Here is a 16,588-nt window from a genome sequence, read left to right as displayed (position 1 = left end):
AACACCCAGTGCTCATTACATCCCATATCCTCCTTAATGCCCATCACCCAGTTACCTCATCCTTCCACCCACCTCCCCTCTAGCAACCTTCAGTTTGTTCCCAAGAGTTAAGAGTCTCTTATTGTCTCTCTCTCTCTCTGATTTCATCTTGTTTTATTTTCCCCTCCCTTTCCCTATGATCCTCTGTTTTGTGTCTTAAATTCTACATATGAGTGAAATCATATAATTATGAGTTGTTAAATATCAATGAACTAATTCTCCCATTAAAAATAAATATTCTCCCAATAAAATTTCTGATAAAAATAGTCAGAAATTCAGTTCAAATCTAGCTATTTGCTGCTTACAAAAACAAAATATAAAGGCAGCTTGAAAATAAAGGGATTGTCAAAAAGACATTAGGCCAAAGCAAACAAAGAGGGAAGGAGAAATGGCCATATTACCATCAGAAGAAGTAGAATTTAAACTAAAAACACAAAAGGATAAAAAGGCAAATTATGTGATAATAAAAGGGCATTATTCATGAAGAGTATAGAGCAATCATAAGCCTATAGGTATAAAATAACCTAACAACGAAATGTATGAATCAGAATCTTTAAAAGAAAACTTAATTTTAAAATACAGAGCTACCATGGGTAACTTCACTATATCTCTTTCAGACTAAGACATAGGAGTAGTCAAAACTAAGTAAGGAGATAGAATAACCAAATTATACAATCAATAAACTTGATTTAGTAGATGTATAAAGTATCTTTCAAATTTAAATAATCCCTTGAACAGGGGCTCCTGGGTGGCTCATTTTGTTAAGCATCTGCCTTTAGTTCAAGTCACAATCCCAGGGTCCTGGGATTGAGTCCCACATTGGGCTCCCTGCTCAGTGGGAGTCTGCTTCTCCCTCTTCTTCTGCCCCTCCCCCTAGCTCTCTCTTCTTTCTCTCAAATAAATAAATAATATCTTAAAAAAAATCCCTCAAATAAAAAATGTAATTTTGTATTTTCATGGAACATTAGAAAGTAGATCATTTACTTGGCCATAAAGAAAATAAAATAAAATAAGAGATTTTTATAGGCCATATTTTTATAATAATCCAATGAAATTAGCAATAAATATCTAACTCAATGGGAAACAGTGAACATAATATTTAGAAGAAGAAAATTTATAGCCTTGAATACCTTCATTATTAAAGGAATAAAATAGATGAAAAATAAAGGAACTTTATAAAAGGAACAATAAAAACTAGGGAGATGGAATAAAGATAAAAGCACAAGTTAATGAAATCGAAAACATTAAACAATTGTGGAAAGAAACAGAGAACTCAGAAATGATTCTTTGAAAGATCAAAAAAAAAAATTAACTTACAATGAACCCACTTGAGGGGGAAAAAAAAACCTAAGCAGAAATATTTATGAAAAAGAAAACCAGTAAGTAGATGTTTGCCTTTCCTGATATAAGAACATGCTATGAAGCCACAATAATAAGATTATATTTGTATAGAAATAGATAAGTACATCAGTGAAGCAGACTGGAGAATATATAAATAAATATCAGTTAAACATAGTATTTCAGTTCAGTCAAGAATGGACAATTTAAATATTGTCGATGGCCCAGCTGCTCTTCCATTTGTGAGGAAATAAAATTGAAATATTATTTCATATACTGAAAGAAATTCCAGATGAATTGAGATCTAATGCAAAATAAGACAAAAATCCTGCACAAAATATAGAATACCATGTGTGTAGGTGGAGGCAGGGAGCTCTTAATAATCAAGGCCAGGAGCCCAGAAAGTGCAAAAAGAAGGGGCTAAAAAATCATAAACAAAGCCAATACCGAAACAACAGATATAAAAGGATAATTATAATGCAAAGGCCATTAATTAACATCTGTAATATACAAAGAGCTGTTACCAGTTGCAAAGAAAAATAACAACAATAAATAACCCAATAGAAAAAAGAACAAAGAATATGAAGATGTAAGTCCCAGAAAAGCAAGTAGCCAACAAACATTAAAAGTGGGCCATCTTACAAATAGTCAATGAAATACAAATTTTGCTGAAATCAGCTACTGGCAATAGTTTACTGGAAGTTTTTAAAAGCTGCAACACCTGTTATTGACAGGTTTGGAGAAAAAGGCATTCAACCATATTTGTTTTGGAAAGCCATTAGAAATATTTACTAAACATAAAAATACATTTATCCTTTGGACTTAGCAAACCTATTCCTAAGAATCTGTCCCATAGGAGGAAAGGTTCTACCAGAGATAGGAGCGAATGTACAAGGTTGTCACAGCAGTGTGTTTCATAAAGAAAACAATTGGAAACAAAGTGATAAGTGATTCTTATCAGTGGGGCATGGTTGCATAGTGGAATATTACGCAGCTAGGAGAACATTTACATTTATGTGTGTATGGATATCTATGATTTTGTAAGGCTCTAAGAAAATGGACAAATGGACAAAGATGTGGCAGAACCCTTATTAGGTTGTTAACATCTGACAGATGAGGAACAAGGCCAAGAAAGTAGGGAAAAAGTAGAATTTAAAGTATGTATGGTACATTCACATCTATGAATTTACAATGGTTAATACATGTGTGTGTGTGAGATTTTTAAATAGCAATGGTAGTTAAGCAACAAGGCATTAAAAGACTAATTAAGATATCTTGCAAGCCAGAAACTCAGGGCAATACCTGGAACTGAACAAATGGGAGTTGAGAGCAAGTGGGAGGAAAAAATTATTTGTGTGGGAGAGACATTACAAATAAAAATACACAAAAATAAAAAACAAAAACTGTTAAAGATCAAAGAGCTGTTATATTGGCTCTTGATTTACACCTTAAGTCAAAGTACATGGTTTTTAAACATCTTTTATGTAGCATGAGACCTTGGCAAAGTTCCCTCTAAGAGATCACTCCTAAGGGAGTTTTCTAATATGGGAGATATAATTAAAAATTAATTTTCGGGGCACCTGGGTGGCTCAGTGGGTTAAGCCTCTGCCTTCGGCTCAGGTCATGATCTCAGGGTCCTGGGATTGAGCCCCACATCTGGCTCTCTGCTCAGCGGGGAGCCTGCTTCCTCCTCTCTCTCTCTGCCTGCCTCTCTGCCTACTTGTGATCTCTGTCTGTCCAATAAATAAATAAAATCTTTAAAAAAAATTAATTTTCACCTAGCTTTTAAGACCATGATTTTAATAATACATGATTGAGACTTAAAAATTTTTGGTTATACTAAAAAGAGGACAAATATCTAAACAAAAGGAGACTATACACTGCTACAACAGTGCTAGGGTACTTTATGTTCATGGATGCTGACCATGCCTTCGATAGTTTTATTCTATTCAAATTAGAAAACGTCAAAGACATCACATAGGTGTCCATGACATATTACCAAGAGATAGTAATCCATCGAATGCTGTACTCTGGTCAGTAGAGATGAAGGAATAATAAATACTTGAGAGGTGATCTTTGTCAAAAGTGTCCGAAACAGAGACATTGATTTTTCGTGATATCATTTTCAGAATTTTTGTTAATACTCTCTTCAGCCGAAATATGGTTCACTTATTCAGCAAACATTTTTTTTTTTTTAGTACCTACTCAGTACTAAGTAGCTAAGTCTTATACCTGCAGCTTGCTTTCTTTACAAGTGGTTTGGTGGGGTAAGACTTGAATACTACTGCACAACTAACAGAATGATAGGTCAGCCTGTAGGCCATGGTATGTATGGTGGATGTGCTTCGACTTTTATAGTATTTTACTCATTTTTTTTTTTTGTCCTGGTTGTTTAGGGCCAAATTAAAATATGTGTGCGCTACCATCCTACTTTAGCCAGTTTCATCCTTGTGAAGTTAAACTTTCTTCATGTGCTGACATCTAATTTTTAATGCATTAAACTTGCCAGTGGTCAGAATCAAAGCCATCGAAACTCCTGAATTGCAAAGACCACTTGTACCCATGGGTCTTGCTTGATACAGGACCTTGGCTCTATAGAATGGCTTAGTTTCACCTCAAAGAGCTATTGATATGAGGGGTATTAAGTGGGTTACCGTAGAAGGTCCTTAGAATGTAGGTAGGAATGGGGGGTTGAGAGAAGACTGTTAGACGGGTGCCAAATCTTCAATAAATATTAGTAAGTGACCTAGAGATTCTGTAAATAATTCTGTAACAAAGACTTCTGTGACTATATATTTTAAAACAAAAACAAGGATTATTTTGAATTCCTAGATTTCCAGAGTAACAAGAATGTATATAGAATATTCATTCAACCAAAATTTATTAAATGCTAGGCACCCTTCTGGGAGCTTTGAGTGCATCAGGAATAAAAGAATTATCTCTGCCCACATGGAACTTAAGTTCTGGTTGGGAGACTACAGACAATACACAGGAAAATTTAGGAACCGTAAGTTATAAGTGTATTAGGATGTGATTGAATATATGAAAAAGAAGAGCAGAGTAATGGGGATTAAGTGTCAGCGAAGATTTTCCTAAAGGACTTTGTAAAGAGCAAATAGTTATCAGAGTATGCTTTGGTTTGATGTAGTTTGCTTCATGTGTTTTGATGTAATTTATTAAAAAATTTTAATATGTTATAGAATGTACAGTGTTTAACAAGTGGCTTCAACTTTGCCATGTGTCTGCTACAAGGGCAAAACATCTTTTATTGTTTTATTCTAAAATATTTGTGTTTAAAAGCTTTTCTGAGTAATCTGTTTCAAAATATTTTTTCAAGATGGGTTGTCAGAAATTTAAATCATAGTAGGTGAACTAAGTTTTGATGCATCATAAAAAGGTGATGTAGTCCAGTGAAGGGTCATGCATTTATGAAAATACATGTTTTTATTCAAATTGTAGCATTTGAAAGTATATAGCAGAATAACAACCTAAAGTCTACTCAGAAATTTAGAGAGATTTCAGTTAGAGAAGAATATCAGGAGGAAAATTAGGTGAGTAAAAGAATTTTAACACTTAACTCCCTCAGAAGAAATAATCTTACATTTTTATCAGGCATCTATATTTAAGAGAGAAATTATTTGAAATTTTTGATAGGTACACCCAACTAAAGAACACAAGTAATAGTTTTACAGTCCCCAGTGATGCCATGTGGTGAATAGACCTAATTCAGGACTGCAGTTGAATGGAACATTATTTCACTGTTGGTCTGGACCGCATGTCGCTGAGAATAGAATCTGTATTTTTTTGAATTTCCCTCCTGGTATTCCTAAGGTCAGTTAAGCACAGTAAATAATCTTCACTCAGCAAGCAACCCAAATCACCATCTTCCTGTTCGATGTAGCTAATAAATTCTGAGCAAACTCAACTCTCTGTGAAGCTTCCTAATGGATGCCTCACTGGACTGAAGAGCTTTTGGAAGCAAAATAAAATAATCATCTAAAGTTGAATGTTTTTGGATCAAGGTTACTAGGTCAACACTAAATTTAAAACCAGTTTGAGAGACATTTTTTAATGGCACTTAGAAATTATAGCCAAAGGTCAGGTCGTTACATGTGATGTTGCTCAGATCCTTTGATGCTGAAAGTCTACAACTGACTTATGTGTAAGATATACTTTCTAAAACATTAACTATGATTTAAAGTAGCAAGAGACAGTGTTCAGGCCAGGGAAAATAAAGTCCCCTTCCTCAGTTTTTTGGTTGAAATGGTTTGAGTTCAGTGATTTTATTGAACTTGAAAAAAAAATTATGAATAGTTGCCTTCTCAAAGGGAAACAGGGAAGCTTGCCCTTGTCAATTCCTGATTAGGAGTTTCTGAGATACTTTGCGATCGCCAAGAAAACTGTGGATGAAATCCATACCAATTAGAGATCTTGTGAGTTTGGAACCATTTAAAAATGCTGTGCAGGGCTCAAAGGAATTAGTAAAGCCTGTTGCAGTAGAGCTCCATTATTAATCTCCAAGGAGAATAGATACCAGATGTTCACACTGCCCAGAGGACACCTCAGTGTTCTTGGTCTCTGGTCATATTGTCCTTCGGTAGATTCAAATGCCTGGAATGATTATGGGTCTTGGGACGACATGGTTTGAACAGAAGAAATTACTAATAATCATCTTGAAGAAATGCACTATTTTTGATAGGCAGGAGAAGAAACCTAATATTAAATTTGATATTTGTAAAAAAAAGGCCTAGAGCAAAGTAGTAGAGATACCTTGCCTATCTTTTTAAAATTTTGTTGACTGGCCTAGTGATTGGCATATTTAACCTAAGTGATACCCATATACATAAGTAATTACAAACTGTGAGACATGCTGTGAAGAGAAAATATTGGGTGCTGTGAGCATGTTTGACAAGGGATTGTGACCCAGAGTTAAAGCTCTGGATTCTCCTTTGTTTAACCATTTATTGAGCACCTACTTTGTGCCAAAAGGTGAAACCGATTACCATGGCCATTTAAAATATACCACTCATGATTCAGTTGGGTAGATTAAGGGATAGTAGGAACAAGGGCAATGAACAACTTAAAAATAAACTAAAGATAAAAAACACTCTAGGGATGGAATTCTGTTTTAGTCTTTCTTCAAATATAGCTTCTGTTCACTATCCTAAGGAGCATTTGAGCAATGCTCAAGATTTTTAGCATGTCCAAAGACTTTCATATTACTCATTTGATTGTGAAAGTTCTGTTAGGAAATACCATAAAATTTTAAACACTTTGGAAAGCAGAGAAAGGTGAAATTGGTGGGAGGGACCCCCAGGATCCCAGTATGTTTGCATAAATACCATTGTGCTCTCCTGCAAGTCATCAACCTGCTCTACCTTTCTTCCCTGCCAGGCTTGGTAAGGAGCCGTCTTGGTTTAGTTGCTCCAGTCCACAAACGCCTTTCAGCCCAACAGAGTTCAGCTTCTGTCCATAACACTGAAAAGGCTCCTCCTAAATTCCCCCAGGCTGCCCAACTGTTAAATTCAGCAGTCTCCTCTCCTCTCTTATTTAACTTGTCCTTTCTGTAGATTATGTCGCTGGGGACTGTCCTCCAGCCTTACACTTTTCCATTATCTGACTCTGTCCCGGTTCCCTATTTCGTTGTCCTCCTGTTTCTTGAAATGCTCTTGTTAATTTTCCTTCTCTGACTTATTCCTCAGCTCACCTTTTAAATACCTGTCTGGTTCTCCACTCCCCCTATATTTGCCTTCTATATATTCCCCTCCATAACCTTACTGTTTTCTATGCTCTGATGACTTTCACATCTGTATCTTTAGCCAGGATTTTACTTCTGAACCCCCACACCCCTCTGCTCCTAGAGAGTTCCACACTAAATGGATTTTATTATTTTCCCTGAAAAACACGTCTAACTAGCATGACCCAGCTAGTCGGTACAAGCTGGAAACCTAGTAGTAATTCGACCCTACCCTTCTCCAGGTACCACCACAATCAGTGAATTCTGACTGCTCAGTCTCTCTCTTATTGGTCCCCTGCTCTCCGGCCCCATTGCAGATGCCTTCATGTAGAGCTTCATGACTTCTGTTTCCACATCCAGTCTTCATCTGATACGCCTGTTTTCATCCTCTTATCCCCTCTTGCCTGCTTCCAGAAACATCTTCCCAAAGCACTGATCTTGTCATGTTACTTGTGGTCCCCCTAGTCATCAGGCCATTCAACATGTCCCTGGCTTTCAAAATGCCACCGCCACTTAAAACTGTGGGGTTACTTCACAAGACAAAACAAAACAAAACAAAACAAAATAAAACAAAAACCCAACAAGGTAATTAGTAACCAAAATAAAACCAATGCTTGAATAGTATACATCGCACTTCAGCATTTTTTTTTCTTCATGAATTTTTAGAGTCTTTGGGTCTAGATTATTTTTATTTTTTATGTATTCTAAACTCCCTGCTTTTCTTTCTTTCTTTCTTTTTTTAAACTCCCTTCTTTTAAACTCTCTTTTCTTTTTTTAAACTTTCAAGATAAGTATTTTAAATATTATTTTTATTTGAGGTGCTGCTTAGGAAAGCTGAATAAAGCATGGGAGAATGTCTGCCAAAACCAATGGTTTTCTTTGTGTCATGATTACTGTTAAACCATTTTCTTGCTAGAATAGTTTGCCTCTTGAGACTTGGCTGCTTGTTTGCAGTAATGAAATCGTGTCATCAGCACAGAGGGAGATACTTGTCCTTACATTTGCAGTGGCAAGAGGGCAGAAATATAGTGCATCCTCATGCCATAACAAGTGACCAAATACAGAAAAGTAGTCTATGGGTGCCTGGGTGGCTCAGTTGGTTAAGCATCTGCCTTTGGCTCAGGTCATGGTCCCACGGTCCTGGGGTTAGGTCCTGCTTTGGGCTCCCTGCTCCGGGGGGAGTCTTCTTCTCTCTCTACCTTTTCCCCCTGTTTGTGATCTCACTCTCTCAAATAAATAAATAAAATCTGTAAAAGAGAAAGGAAAGAAAAGAGGAAAAAAAAGAAAAGAAAAGAAATCTATGAAGTTTTTCCCACTGAGCCGGTTCTGGGAGGAGGCTACTCTGGTCTGCCATAGTTCTAACTCAGGGGTCTTTGCAGATGTCATACTCTCGTGCAGAGAATCACTTTTGAGATAGAGTCAAATCTGAGCCAGTTAAAACTCCTAAAACTTACATTGATTTTGGGTCTTATCAGTAAGGCAAAAAATAATATAATTGTGGTCAGTAGAAAGATTATGATGCCTGAAATCCATTCCTTCTTCTCATAAAATACCAGATGAAGAGACTAAAATCTGCAGTTATTAAAAAGAAATCTTGGCTTCTTGTTCAGCATGATAGACTGAGCATACATGTTGGTTTCCCTCTCTCCCAAGAGAACCCTTTAAAGTGAAAGTAAGGAAAAGAAGACGAAAGAGGAGGAGGAGGCAGAAGAGAAGGAGAGGAACCCCATTGCAAAGAGAATTGGAGTGGGGAGGCGGTGCTGAGGGGGTGTTGGAGTGGGGGAGGGGGTGTTGAGCATTTTTTCCAAGAAAAGATGGCTGGCAATGCATTACTGGGGATGACCGACTAAAGAAAGCAGCAGCCCAAATTACGTACAGGAGTTGTTGCCAAGATGCCCAGCACAATTATGAAGAGGCTCAGAGGGCAGAATTGTCAAGAGCAAGATGGGGGGGTTGGCAAGAAGGTGTTTAACTGAAAAAACAGCTAGTTCAGTTTTGCAGCTTCCTCACTTTCATATTTAGAATGACAGATCATCAATTACCCATGGGGCAAAAAAAAAACAAACAACCCTGGAAGACTGCTCTCGAAAGATACTAAACAGCCTGTCTGGGAGAATTGGGGCTGCCAGCGAGGTGTTGCACTTCAGGGAACGCTGGGACAGACCTTTGTCCTGCAGCAAACGATGACAGTGGTCCTTCCCAGAGCTCCCGGTCAGCTTCTCTGTTGAGAGTTGAGACCTAGGGAGGCACAAACCCGCGCTGTAGCTGATGGCAGAGGAATCCCCCGTCACCTGCCCTGGACAACTACCCCAGACCTCTACTCTTAAATAGAAATGGCTGAAGCAAGAAAACCGAGAGCATGGAAGACGAGAAGCAAGAAAAAGAGAAGGGTTGCGCAAGAGGCAGCAGAGCTATTTTAGAGAATAATAGAAAAACCAAAGTCAAACAACTCCCTGGTTCATGTTCTCAGAGATATTTGAAGTATTTCATTTACAAAATAAGAGGATGCTGTCAAAAAGGCCAAAAAAGTTTAGAGATCAAGAAAAATGTGAAAAAGGGCGCCTGGGTGGCTCAGTGGGTTAAACCACTGCCTTCGGCTCAGGTCATGATCTCAGGGTCCTGGGATTGAGTCCCGCATCGGGCTCTCTGCTCGGCGGGGAGCCTGCTTCCCTCTCTCTCTCTCTGCCTGCCTCTCTGTCTACTTGTGATCTCTCTCTGTCAAATAAATAAATGAAATCTTTAAAAAAAAAAAAAAGAAAAGAAAAAAAGAAAAATGTAAAAAAAAAAAAAAGGTGGCCAAAACCTAGGATGCAATGTCTTTCATGTGAATTTTTAACATTTAAAGCATTATATATTACTTATGAACATAGACATATGTAGGAAATGAATCCAAAGAAGTGTGGGAAGGGTATGTAAACAATTGTCTCTGGGGCACCAGGAGGTGTAGGAGTAGGGGAAAAGGCTGGAGGCAGATCTGGCTGTAATTGTAACATTTTATTTTGTTAGAAAAAGAGAAAAATCTGAAGGAAGTATGGAACAAATATTGTCTGTTAGACTTCGGTCGTTTGTGTTTGTTAAATCATGGATGCCTATGTATTCTACATACTTTTACTTATGGTTGAAATATTTGTCGAAAATTAAAATGTTGAATTATAGATCAAATTTGTACAATTGTATAAGAAAGTCATGGTCCAAACAAAAGATAAAAGAAGACATGCCCTGCCTGTTACAGTGATGCAGTGTAAAAGAAGGAAGATCTGTTTGACTTCAGGTAGCCTGAGGTTATGCCAATTGGACCGTTGGAGAAGGAGATAGAATCCCAACATGCTTTAGCTGTCAGCAACATGTGTGTAGCCATAATAATAATGTTGTTGACTAGTTTTCAAGCCTTAGAATCAACCTATAGAAAAGCATAGAAGACTTCATTAAGGTTGGGCATTGGAATAGGGAAAAGAGTAGGTAGAAGGAGGGTGGGGTGCCAAGGCCGTTTTGCAGACTGAAGGGTCCAAAAATGTCGAGCTATAAGATAGTCATTAGTCATGCATTCATATGTTCATCCATCAGACAATTTCTGCAGGCACTGTTTTAGGTGATTGGCCACACACTGGTGGACAAAACTGACACACTCTCTGCTCTTATTAGACTTACATTCTAGTTCAAGAGGCAGATGGTACCCAACAAAGTTTCAAAAGAATTAAAAATTATTTAACTATCAAAAATTGCAAGGGGGAAGAGAAGGGAGATTAGTGGAAACCTGAAGGCTTAGTCTTCATCCATGGCAGGAGGAAATCAATTCACAATGTAAAACCAGCACTGTCAATGGTGGGAGTTTCTGGATCTGTGGAAGTGATGTTAGAAATATCCCCCGTCTGTGCCTGTCTTGTTCAGTATAGCAGCCATTCACTACATGTAACTATTGAGAACTTGAAATGTGGCTGGTATGACTGAAGAACTGAAATTCTATTTAATTGTAATTAACTTAAATTTAAATGGCAGCATGTGGCTTGTAGCTTCTGTGTTGGATAGTGCAGATTTGAAATGAAGGAATCAAGAGGGAGCAGCGTAAGCATATTTTTAAGAATTAAACCTAAAACCTGTTAAACGTGGTTGTTTGCAGGAATGAGAAGCACAAAGAGAGAACATTGCACTATGGGTCATTTTGCACTCTTTGATTTTCTATTACATACATATATTTGGTTGATTACTACTTAAACTTTTGGGTCTTTGAGGGGGAATAGAGTATTCTTTTAAAAATGAGGTAAAAACTTGAAGTGTCAATCACAGCGAATAACTGGGCAAGAATCAGAGCTCAAACTTCAAACAATTCTTGTTAGCCGGAGGGTCTTCATAAAGCATTGTATTATTTGGTTAAGGTAGCTAATAAGGTAAATAGTGGTCAGTGAGGTTAACAGTTCCTGGCTTCAGAGGCACTAAATGCTACAAATTCTGAAATACAGCCCTAGAATCATAGCGCAGTGAGAATTGGTACATACAGAAAACCACAGGTGTGTAAATGTCCCGCATGTCTCACTGAAACCAAGCTGAGATGTTTATCATTATTAAACGATCCCCCAAGCCCAACTGGGATTTACTGTGCTCAAACTGATTTTACATTTGAAGACAATAATATCATATATATATATATGTGTGTGTGTGTGTGTGTGTGTGTATAAATAGAATACAAATAAAAATATTTGTAATTACACTTCAACTTAATGAACTCTAAGGTGTGGGTAGTTTCTGCCATGTTCTACTGATGGGTCATGTAGCTAACTTACTGAGGTTTCTCATTTTTATTTGGGGGTTGGGGGATGATCCAGGGAACGCGGCAGCTGTAGAGCAAATCCTTATTAAAGTAAGGGTGGGCCGCATTTTCTACATATGGTATAGATGGGATTGGCTTCAACTTGTTTATAACCTGTTGCTGGTTTTAACAACTTGTTTCAAAGATTCGTGAAAGGAAGGAGGAAAAGGTTAGGATAGAGAGATGAGCAAGTTTTTCTCAGGAGGCAGTTGGAGTGAAACATTTAAAGTCTGTTAGCAGAATATCACCTGTGGAAAGCTTTGTCACTGTTCAGGGATGGGTTCAAGGGGACTCTGAGGAGCTTTAATAAACCCCATTCTGAGTGAAAAGGAAGAATTCTTTTTACTGCAGTTTAAAAAAAAAAAAATCCACCCTAGTGTAGATGGTAGCAAGTGCCAAAGATCTACCATTAACAAACTGAACCACTTTCTCTAATATCTGAGACATAAATGAACATATCCTGGGTTTGCTGCCCATTATGCCAATACCAGCAAGTGCCATCTCCAGATTAGCATGGCCTCGTGGTCGCTGGTTCACAAGGGAGCAGGACTGCCAACAGCCCAAAGTGCCTGCTGTGCTTGGCTACCTGTATTTCTGTGCTGTCTGCAGAGAGGAGAATCTATTTATTGAATACAAGACATTCCCAATAGCAACAGGCTAATAGCCAAAAAGTATAGCTTGTATTTTTAGAAATACAACAATAATACACCCCAATCCGAGCTCATCACATAGAAACAAAGGGATGTCTTGGGGGTGGGGGGAGCCAACTCTGTTTATCCAGGTTTTTGAATGACTGTTCTTTTAAAAAGTGCATGGAATGCATCCAAAACAAATAATGTTTTGTTAGATGAGAAGACCAAAAGGGAAATCCTAGAGAAAGGAGGATGGATGATCTTTCTTTAATGTCAAAACTGACATAAACACATCCCCCTCCCCCTTTTGCTCAAGATAATTTTCTCAACAAGACCCAGATTGCTTCAGTCTTGCCTATCACCCTTTGAAGCACTTTCCTTATTATTAGGAGTGGGGGCAGGGTTTCCTTTGAGGATTTTTGCAGCAGTGAAGAGTTCCTCCTTTAAATACTTTCACATGATGAGGGAATTCCGCTTTCAAAGTGCTGTCATCTCTGTGGCCTCTCCGCCATGAGACAATTTATTCTTGGGTGAAGATCCTTCTTAGTTTGATTGTCAATAAGGACTTGCTTTTCTGAGGGATTCTCCTTCGGCTTTTTCTGGAAGACCTAGAAAAAGAATTCAACGTTCTCCTGTGTCAAGCTTATCGAAGTTGGTCATGATTCTCTTTTGAAATGTGTTCCATCACATAGGGTTACTTACGGTCTTCGACACGGTTGCCCTTGTCAATCTCCATTAATTAAGATTTGGATGAGGTATCAAATATTCCATCTTGAAAACTGCATTTCTTCTGTGCAGAGAGACACTGTGAACTTCGGGGAGTTTTAAGGAGAATTTTTGTTTGTTTGTTTGTTTGGTTTTTTAGTGTCTCTTCTGATATTTAACCAATGCCATGGGAAACAACCAGTAAATTATTCAAGTGTCAACAGTTTTCTCAGAAACATAGAAGTCTTTTAAGAGCCCTGACTCCATGTCACTACACTTCATCCTTGTCTACTCTTGAATATAGTCTTCTGGAAAATTCTATAAATATTTAATTCATGGAGACAAAATGTATAGCTGTATAGTTTAATAGCTCATTTGAAAGCAGTTCCCTTCCCCCCCCCCAAAAAATTTTTAATAGGAAAGAATTAGAATTAATTAGGAAATTCTAAAAGAATTAGTCATTCTAATTTAGAATTCTAAAAGAATTAGAATTTGTTAGGAAAGAGTTAGAATGAAAAAATCCCAAATAGAATGGACAGTTTTCTCAATATTACTACCTAAGGTGAGCTTCTAAATATTTGTGGTTATTTTAGATAGATGAATAAAAAATTATCCATGCCCCAGAAGCAGATTTTATCATTTATGTGATTTCTCTTGGACTGTCTCTTTGAAAAGTTTGGTCGTTAGTGAGAGACTCAGTATTGGTGAGTTTACATGAATTAGCTACTTCCACCTGGAAGCTCCTAAGTGCAACGATATAACTACCGACCAATCCAGACATGGCACTAGGTATTTCTTAAAACCTGCAATCTCCTTCCAGTTACAGTATTGAAATGAATGATGTCTTGACCTCGTCCTGAGGAAGAAAGTGGAATGTGAGAAAAGAACCCTAGGTTAAAGTCAGAATACACAGATTCCAGCTTTGGCTCTGCCACATACTGCCTGTGTCATACTGGCAAGTACCATACCCTTCTGCTCCCTCTCCCTCTCCTCCTCACTAAAAATCCTGTTAAGTTAGTGACCTAGATGATCTTTATGGATTTACCATCTTAAGTAAATAATAACCTTACTCCACCTATAAAGAGAAGCTTAATTACAGTGTTTGACCCAAGCTGGATACTCCAGTGAAAAAAGAGCACTGCTAATTTCTTAATCTAGTCTGTAAAAGGGGAGTATGATTGTATTTTCTGTCTCCTGTGGGACCCTGAGTCATAATGTCCATCCTGTCTTCTTGTTCATGCAGACTCTGCCTTCAGAGTGCTCACCACCTAATCAGAGAGGAAAGCCTGAAAACAAATAAGTCAAAAATCCAGTATGATAAGTAGAACAAGATAAGTGTATATAACATGAAGAAGGAGTATGGGAGGGGGACGATCTATCTATATATTTTATATACATTTCTCCGTACCTATTTTGAATTCTAGAAATAGGAAAATGTGTGTGTGTTGGAGGGTGGCTTTATGGTAAATTAAAAAAAAATATTCCTAACTCTTTACCTGTTTACTACTGAATCGAATATGTCCTTCCATAATATTAGTTGCCATAATTAGCAATCAAATGAGTCAAACATGGGAGGTTAAAAAATATAGAGTGTTCTCTTTCTTTTCATAACTAAATTATTTTTCAATGTCTTCAAACATCACCTCTAAATCTCTCTTTTCTAGCCACTGGCACTTTTGCCGTTGAACAAAGAAAAATACCTAAATGTGCCGTGTAGTCATTATAAACCAAAAACTCTAGCCTAGAATACGTTTAGATTCTCTTTAAAATTTAGAGAACAGGGAGAGACAAGTTTTCTTAAAAGTGCTGCTGTGTCTTGATGTGTTTGTTTTTTGAGGAATGTTATATCTAGAAAGTTAAGGTTTTCCTGGTGATTTGCAGCAATCTTGATCTCAAATCAGGGAATTGGAAAGTGTTTCAACTCTGGGTGTTAAATCCAGCACCAACTGTGAAAGCTATACTGTTGCATAGTGGGGGATGGGGGGCTTGGGGGAGTTTCTTATAAAAACTTGACCTCAGCTAATTTGTTTTGTTTGAAACTGGAAATCATATTGTTGAGGCCTGCACTCTGTTTTCTTTCAGTTGGTGTATTAACACAAAGCACCATGTTTTTAAAGGCCTTCCTCCTTTCTACAGGAATAAATTTGGCTTCTGAAAGAGAAAAAAAAAATTGTACCAGCAGTTCGGCAACATCACACCTCTTCCATCATTTTGGGCTTCAGCTCAGGAACTCTCGACCAAATTTCTGGAAATATGTAAAAACATGTCTAGAAGTACCGAACATAAAACCTGGCTGTACACTCATAAACATTTGTACAATCTTATGGTCCTTATCATTGAGTTTCTTAAAGCTGTGTGTGCATATTTAAAAAATTGTTCGAATAAATGAAAATTGGAACAAGATGCTGTTTGAGAGAAGGTGCTCCCTAGAGATGTCTGATGAACAGTGCTCTATGGTTTTCTTCTAGGAAGTGAGCAAGCCTCTTGCCCAAAAAATAGATAGAAGCTGCTTTCCAGATTGCCCTGCCCCGAGAAATTAGATTATGATGGAAACTATGGAATACTCATTTTTTAATATTTTAACCACACAGACTAAGTACTGAAAAAGCATTCTTCCTAAAGAAGCATGGAAAGTTGAAAAGTGAACAGCCAGAACAACTATAGTAAATAAATCCTTAAAAAAAAAAAAAATGGGCAGAAAAAACCAACTTTAAAAATGGGAGGGGCACCTGAGTAGCTCAGTCGGTTGAGTGTCGATTCTTGGTTTTGGCTCAGGTCATGATCTTGGTGTCCTGGGATCAATCCCTGTGTCAGGGTCTGTGCTCAGCAGGGAGTCTGTGTGAGGATTTCTCTTTCCCTGTCTGTCCCTCTCCCCAACTGTGCGTGCCCGCTCTCTCTCTCTCAAATAAATAAACAAATCTTAAAAACAGAGAGAGAGAGAGAGAGAGAGAACAATTGGATTGTGTTTTGCAAAATGTCAGACTGTGAAGACTCCTAGTGAGTGCCCAGTGATTCTGAAGATGAGAGGCAAGACACAGTGGCGAGAGAGATGTATACATCCAGGGATGCTCTGGAAAACTACTGGATGGTCTAAGAATGCTTCTGGAAACATAAACACCCAATGCAACTGTGATCTGAAGTGAGGAGGAAGTTATTCTTAAAAAAGAGCTGCACTCTTGGGAAATCTATTATCCTTCAGCTTTGTACCTTTTCCTTACAGGCTGGAGAAGTTAAGCATGAGTCATATACTAAAGATTTTCATTCTTTGCATAGTAGTTCTTTAACATGACCTTCTAACCCAAGGCTGTCTGTCTCTCCTGCCTGTTTTGTTCT

General features: G+C 37.7%; 1 protein-coding gene across 1 annotated transcript in view; it reads left to right on the top strand.

Moving 5' to 3' along the window:
• MSRB3 (methionine sulfoxide reductase B3) overlaps nucleotides 1-16,588 on the top strand; it is a gene marked incomplete at its 5' end in the record, with an annotated part of 170,261 nt that overhangs the window by 142,097 nt on the left and 11,576 nt on the right.

The sequence above is a fragment of the Martes martes genome (genome assembly GCF_963455335.1).
Source record: "Martes martes genome assembly, chromosome: 8".
NCBI lineage: Eukaryota > Metazoa > Chordata > Mammalia > Carnivora > Mustelidae > Martes > Martes martes.
Note: the sequence above shows the minus strand (reverse complement) of the source record. Positions and strands in the feature narration are given on the sequence as shown.